The following is a 7,911-nucleotide window of genomic DNA, read 5'->3' as shown; positions in this document are numbered from 1 at the left end:
ATTTGGAGTTTTGGAGATCATCTTTCTGATTTTCGGAAAAGATCTAAGTCTGGGGGAACAGCTGTTTTCCACAAAGGAGGAAGGATTATGCAACAACATTTGGCAAGGAGAAGTGACTGAAAATTACGGAAATCAACAGGTCCACTCTCTCTTGCGGTTTTGCATAATATCTTGCATCCTCTAGATCTTCAGGTAACCCAAAATTCTTTAAATCCACTTAAACAGTCCTTAATACCAAACAGCGACTACCCTAAATGATGTCTTTGATGAGAATTCACTATTGCACTTATTGAATGTAGAGGGCTAGTTGACTGGAACGAGATTTATATTGTATAAGTTTAGCATGACAAAAAAGTGGACTAGTATCTTTTGTGTATTGGTGAGAGTTTTCTAGATTAAGTTGCGATTGTTGTACAATTAATGGTCATAGGTTAGAAGTTCATGTCTCTGAGATTTGTGAATTTCCTATTTTTGTTTTCACTTCACCTGATTTGATTTTTGCTTTGTTTGAGGACAAAAAAAGGTTTAAGTCTGGGGGAGTTGATAACACCGTATTTTGACCACTTTTATGGATCGTTTTTAAATAATTTTCAATGCGTGTTATTTCTTTTACGTGTTTTTATTATGATTTTCTAGTATTTGTAGTTTCAAGACTCTTTTCAGGAACTTAGGAAAAAAGCTTAGCAAAATGGATAAAAGACCAGATTTCAGTTCATAGTCAAACCGTCAGAAGTTCACCCTCAAATGAAGACCTCTTCTCACTGTCTGATCCAGCTCAAATTTGGAGACCTTAAAGATATAACAAACAGCTTTCCAGCATACTTGACACCAAGACAATCCAACGGTTAAATCAAAATTACGCGAAGCAAGATGTCTCGTCAACCAGCCGGCAAGAAATCTTGACTGCGGCCAGCACCTAGTTTATACCGGTCACATCTCTTCTGACCGTGGAGATTTTTCTGTTTAACCCAGAAGCCCATTTCCAAGCCCAAATCGATTCCTTCATTTGGAGAAACCCTAAGTGACGTACAGAAATGACTTGAGCACTATAAATACATGTTTTAGGTACCCTAGACGAGCGAGACATATATTCTTTTATACTCTGTTATGTTTTAGAATACATTTTAAGTTTTTAGTTGTTTAGGGAGATAGAGATCTATCTTTGGAACCCTCTTTGTTTTTCCTTCATCTTGATTTCAGTACAGCTTTTCATTACTATGTTTTCGCTTTCATTAATCATGTCTGAGTAGTTCTATTGTTGGGTTTAAGGGATTTTTAATGGAACCATATATGTCCGATGAGGATTCCATTAGCTATTAAAGCCGAATCCTAGAACTTTTTCTTCTCAACTTATTTTTAATTCATGGGAGTAGCGTCATGAACTACAATCTGATTTAGGTTTGTAGTGTTGTGAAAGTTTTCATTTGGAGTCAGATCTAGTTTGAGAAGAGCAATTTTGCCATAGGAGTGGAAACCTACTTATGGGTGAGCTGTGAATGTTGACGAGTCTTAAGCAAGCTTGCATCTTTTCTCTTCCAGGGGCAGACTGGAAATCTACTGGTCAGGGTTGCGAGAGATAGTTGGTTATGATCACAAGAGTGACTCGAGTGATATTTTAAATTATGTTTTAGCAATGTTTTGAATCGTTTATCCCTGGAGATAAATTCCCTGAAAACCCAACATCTTGTTTTTATTGTCTTACACCGATTTTCAGTTAAGCTTTTAGTCATTAGGTTATTTCTTTCATTCCCAGCCAATTTTCATTCGAGTTTTAGAATAGTTTTTCTTTAGTTTTTCCAGCCGATTTTCTTAAGTACTTTTCTTTTCCCGTTTAGTTTAGAATTTACGTGTTAGTGACAACCCAAAACCCCTTTAAATTTCGAGCAGTTCTATATATCCTTACTTTATATTTCCTTTAAAGGCTTTTGCAGGAAAAGATCTTCCTTCCTTGTGGATTTGATCCCTAAGTACTACAATCGATTAGCTGTTCACTTGCGGCTTTATTGATTTCTATTAGGGTAAAACTTGTTCCCCAGCAAACCACATCAGTGCTTAGCAGATTTGCTCCAGAGAAACCATGAAGAGAGCATTCTCTCTCATACTCATTAAATCGCTTCCATGCCTCGAAGAAAGACTCTACGGGGCCTTATTGGAAACTTTGGATCTTGTTTCTCAGCTGATTTGATCTCGACTTGGTGTAGAAATGGTTCAGAAAATCGGAATTGCATTCTTCCCATGAAGTAATAGAACCAGAAGGGACAGACTTCAACCATCTAAAAGCTTTATCACTTAAGGAGAAAAAAAAAGAAGCTTACCACATAATCTGCAGAACCTTGATTGGTTCTCACCATGCTGCAGATTACTTCAAAAGTATCTATATGAACCATAAGATATTATATAAAGACTCCATGGAACTGGTTTTGCTTCACCAAAGTGACAATCTGAGGTTTAATCTCAAAGTCACCTCTTGCTGGTTGAGAAACTTGAATAGCAGATCTGTTTTGAAAGTGTTGGTGAGGAGCATCAAAGTCAGCAATAAGCCTATTGCGGGCTTGTCTTCTCGCAGGGTTGACAAGTTGTATAGGTCGATTAGCATCTCTCCCATCATTCATTTTCTCTTCATTATTGGCCTGGTCTTGTCTCCTTTGGTTTTGAGGAGCACATCTAGGGACTTGGTTTCCCTCTCCATCAAGCAATAACTGAGCATCTGATCTATGAAAAGCCTCTCGGTCCTCCTCATGAACAGAAGCACAATCATCATCTCCATCATGATCAACTTGATCACGGTTTAAAAGATCTTCCCGATGGGCGTTTGGATCAGCCATCTTGAGCGTTATTTTGAGTCTTCTGATCTATAATATAAGGAATTTAGATAAGGATTTTCCAATGATTCTGGAACTAGAATAGACACAGGTAAGATTAGCCAACTGTCATCACTCTAATCACCTAATTACTCAAACTCAAACTCGAGAAGTAGCTTTCGTCTCTTTCGGCGAGAGATATCATGCATTAACTAAACATAATTCATCTCCACTCACGCCCCATCCGTAGGTAGCTTTTGTCTCCTACGACGGTTATGTCCATAAGATCTAGATCAGGTAATCTATGAGGTCCCTTTTGATGACCCCTTTACCTAATAAGGTAACTACTCAGATATAGCTCAGCTTTACATCATCATTGGTTTTGAAATATAAAAACAGTAAAGTAAAACATAAAGGCTGAAGAAAAGCATCTCTTATTGAAGACAGAGTTGACGAGAAAGCCTTCTACAAAAGCATAAAAGTAAAACTTAAAACCTAAAAATGAGTACTCTATCTAAAGCATGAAAGAGACTAAGTTGTAGACGACCTAAAAACTATGTATTTACAGTCTCCTCTCTTCTCTGGGCGTTGATAGACAAAACGTTTTGGGTCTTAGGGCTATCAATCCCCTTTTCAAAGTAGCACAAAAGAGGTTGTCAATCCAAGAATGTGGTGATAGACACTAAGCTATGTGATCAGTTTCTCAATTCAAGTAAGCAAGTAAGGGTTTTGATTGATTAATGACAACTAAGAACTTAAATCAAGATAAAAGACTAAAGAAATGATCAAACAAAAACTAAGCAAACAACAAGTGATATGAATATGAGATGATGGAAGCATGAGATTCTAGACATGATAGTTGGCTAGGGTGCTTTGGTGCTAAACTAGAAATGCTAATGACAATGATGAGACATGATTCAAATGATTAAGAACTCTAATCTAGATTAATCCTCTCATGAAGGCATTAACCTCTACACTAATCCATTTTCAAACCAAATCATCATTTGTGAAATATGAATCAATGAGCATTAAGAAACAGTTCTAAAAGATCATTCAAGCAAATAACAAGACATCATCATGCAGCAAATGCTTAAACCTCTAATACAGCTCTTTCAGGAATTTCATCAAACACTTGTAGTGCATGAAATTCCCAGAATCTAGATCACAAGTGATGTGCAAGGATCTAGCCTAGAGAACAGCTGTTTAGAGAAATGAATCAATGAATCTAGCCCTAAGCACTCCTAATCTAACACTTTAGCACCCTAACTTACACATCTAGAACCTCATTAAGCTAAACTACTCACTAATCATACTAATATCTCTTAAACCTTTGCAAGTTGAGAAGATTGGCATGATTAATGATTAGAAATGGAGATGGAGAAAATGGATGATGATGGGTTTGCAGCTTTAAACACAGAAATCTCTCAATCTCTCTGATTAAAACTCACAAAAGGGATGGAAGATGAAGATGGAAATGATAGATAATGATGGATTTCAGCTTTAAACCCTAATTACTCTCTTGATTCAAACCCAGAAAATGAATATCTCTCTTACAAAGTTTAGGTTTTTCACAAAGAGGCAAAGAGAATAAAGCTTAGTCTGCTTGATAATGCCTAAAACATATATATATATAGGTAGGGTTTCTTGCTGGGCCAACCTAGGACAAACTAGGTTTTGGCCCCAAAAAGGCCCACAAAAACGTCATGGAGCGAGAATGTATCGAGGTGATTTTGGCCGGTGCAGGACGTCAATATTTCTTTGGCAATCTGTGGCTGGTTACACCGAGACACTACACCGGCTGAACTCACCTCGGTGCGGCGTTAAGGACAGCTTCAGGGGATCAATACCAAGCAGGATTCAGTCGGTGCAGCATCTCGATAATTCTTCGGCAATTTGGCTTCCAAAAGCGAGCCAAAAACGTCAAGGTTCCAAGGTAATATCAACCAGATTTTAATTTGGTCGGTATTCCTTCTCAATATGAATATAGACCGCTTGCACCAAATCCTTCATAACTCCTTGCTCACTGGTCCGAACTCGATCTTCCAACTCCACGAATCAGATGACGTCCTTAGCTCCACGTTTGGTGAAGGGCTCAACCCCGTATGACATCGGAAAATCCCCCGTGTCGTCGGTTATTTGAGGCGCATCGCGTAAGTCCTGATCAGATCGCGAGACATATGTTCTTTCCGATGGCAATATCTCCCAGTTCACGGCTCCAAATAGTCTGATTCTAAGTGTTACGAAAACTAGACTCATTCCTTGTGATTCTTGATGAAGACACCGGAGACTGAATCGCAGTAAAAGCCATTCGTCTCACGCGATCAAAGTAGAGGTCTTGTCGGCACCAAACCATCTGTCCGAGTTGCTGTACACAGGTGAGGGTTCCTCCATGATCCCAGCTCCAAGTTGCTCCCAAAAGCCTCCAAATGACCTGAGAATACTCAAAAAATGCAGGACACTCTAGGACCTAATGCAATTCTTAAACAAAGCTAGAACCAAAGACAAACTCTAATAAAAATAGCTAAATGTATGCATGAGACTCAATATTTGGACAAAAATGCAATCCTAAACATGACAAAATGTGAGTATATCAACTCCCCCACACTTGTCCTTTTCTTGTCCTCAAGCAAACAAGAACAAATGAGAGAGAGAGGTTGAATGCATGGGAGTTCATATTTCTTTAAAGAGAGATGATCATTAAAAGAATTCAAAGCAATTCGAACTGGTTTACTCATAAAAATTAGCCATACTTGTCACCAAATGAACCAAACTCAAGCACCAACCTTCACAAGCATTCCTAACCTCAACCTTTTTAAATTCATTTAAAGTTTCAAGTGGATCATGTTCATGCAAATCAAGTGAATTCATTTGGCTTGAGACTGGGTTTTGAGATTAAAATGATCTCAATCAAGTAACTGGTATTCCATGCAAGGGGATCACTCAAAAATTAGTAGAATTAAGTAAAATGCTAAGGGTAAAAAGCAATGGATGCATACAAAGATAGAACTGCATCTACCCCACACCCAAAATGCTTTTCACACTCAACTTTAAACCTCTCAAGACTCTTTCTCTAGTCTACTCACCCCAAATGGCATTTTGTCTTTGACACTCAATCAGCTCACATTACTCTCTTCATTTCATCTCTTAGGGGAATGCTTTCTTTAACAACCACTTAGTGAGTTTCTTTTCTTTAACACACAAGCTCTTCCTTAATCCAGCCTCTTTTTGAATCATTTTTTTTCTTTTCATGAGACTCTTTTCATTTCAACACATGAGCTTTACATTTCAGCACACACTCACTTTCTTTCATTTAAGCATTCATTCCCCTAACCAATCCGGTTCTTTCCACTTTCATCACTCAGATATTTTTTTCTTTTCAGCTCACACACTCAAAACCAATGCTCTCACTTTCACCTAAACCTAGACTAGCCCTTGATGTTGGACTAGTGTCTACATGCAGCACTATCTTTGTCGCTCTAAACCCCACACTTTTTACCAAGTCTACTAGAAACAAGGCCTCACAAATCATGCTCACACAAAGGGTGTTTAGGCTTCAAAGAAAGGTTTGGCTAAAGGCAGGGAACTGTCTCAAGATGAGAGATCAGCTATTTGAGCTAGCAAGAGTGATTAAAAGGGTTAAGAAAGCTCAAATATGTATGTGGTACCCATGAATTCATAATGATGTGCACAAACATGATAATTAGATGTCAAATTCAAGGGTTTTCACTTAAGCAAGGTTGAGGCTATTCACAACTTGATTCAGCTAGCACAGAAGTATTGAGACACCAGTTCAAAGCATGGTTCACACTTGATGTCATACCAGTTTTGCAATGCTTTAAAGAACCAAACTCTTAAAATGATGCTCTCTTCAAGAAAAAATCTATCATTACTCCCATTTGCATATGATGCAACCTATATGAAAATGCAAACTAGACTCAACCTAAAATGTGAATGCAACTACATGAGCATTTTTTTGTGAAATTTTTTTCAGATTTTCATTTTTTTTTTTGGTTTTTATATGCACTTAGATGAATGCAAAATGAGACTCAAAGTGAAAAGGAAAATAAGAGCAGAATAAACATGATTAGTAAACACAAAACCCCTCCCCCACACTTAGATAACACAGTCCCTTGTGTTATAAAAGCATGAAGGAGAAGTGAAAAGCAAAATCACAAAATGCAAAGAGAAAATAAGCTAAGCTAGATGCATATTTACAAGGATGGAGTGTTACCTTCTCAAGGACTTAGAGATGGGGCTGGAGACCCCATGGAGTAGAAGGAATGCTGGCTTGGTCTGAGGGAGATCTCATGGCGTCCCTCTTGGCTCTGACCTCGTCCTCCTCTAACTCTGGTGATGAATGATCCTCTGGTCCGCAGATCCTAAGCATCTCGCCATTGTGTGAGCTTTCACCAACTTCTCCTTTTTGGAACCTCTCAAGATTGGCACTAAGCTTCTTAATCTTGGCTGCCATGCTCTTGACCGTGCTTCCCAACATCTTCACTGTCTCCACCAGCTTCTTAGTGTTCTTGTCTTGCCACTTGTTCCACCTTTGAAGGCTTTTGGTTCAGTAATGAGCAGCAACAATGGCTTCATTGGGCATCTGACCATCATAAGAGTCAAAGAAGTATCTATGACTCCCATACACTGGGTCTGGCAACAAGGGCTCCTCCTGAACCGGTTCCTGGTCTCCATTATAATCAGTAACAGGCGCTTTCAGCTTCCCCAACTTCCTGATTGTTTTAATGGGAGGGTTGATCTCTGGATTGTAGTGCTGATCCTTGGTGACATGGAACCTGATGTTTCTTTGTTCAGAGAGTGAAGTGAGGGAAGGATTAGGCAGCAGCACTCTCATTTTCACTTTCTTATCAATGCTGAGGTTATAGGCAAAAGAATCACCCACAGAACCTTCAAGAAATGTAGTTTTGGCCAAATGAAGTGCATCCATTAACTTAAAACCGATTGGTTCATCATTCATCTGAACTCCAGCCCTCAGTAAAATAAGAGTGATCAGGCCTCCTATGCGCATAGAGGGTGCCTTCATTTTTGTGTCATGAGCCCGTTTCCTAATTGATAGAAGGTTCTTGACTAAAAGGGCAGCCATTGTTTGTTT

General features: G+C 38.7%; 1 non-coding gene across 1 annotated transcript; it reads left to right on the top strand.

Moving 5' to 3' along the window:
* Positions 1-2,072: 2,072 nt before the first annotated feature.
* LOC112090138 lies at positions 2,073-2,178 on the top strand. The gene has a single exon (XR_002901488.1). It is a non-coding gene; the product is annotated as a small nucleolar RNA R71 (small nucleolar RNA).
* Positions 2,179-7,911: the final 5,733 nt, after the last annotated feature.

This window comes from Eutrema salsugineum, unplaced genomic scaffold, assembly GCF_000478725.1.
Source record: "Eutrema salsugineum unplaced genomic scaffold, Eutsalg1_0 scaffold_11, whole genome shotgun sequence".
Classification (NCBI taxonomy): Eukaryota; Viridiplantae; Streptophyta; class Magnoliopsida; order Brassicales; family Brassicaceae; genus Eutrema; species Eutrema salsugineum.
This window is presented reverse-complemented; position numbering and strand designations above follow the sequence as displayed.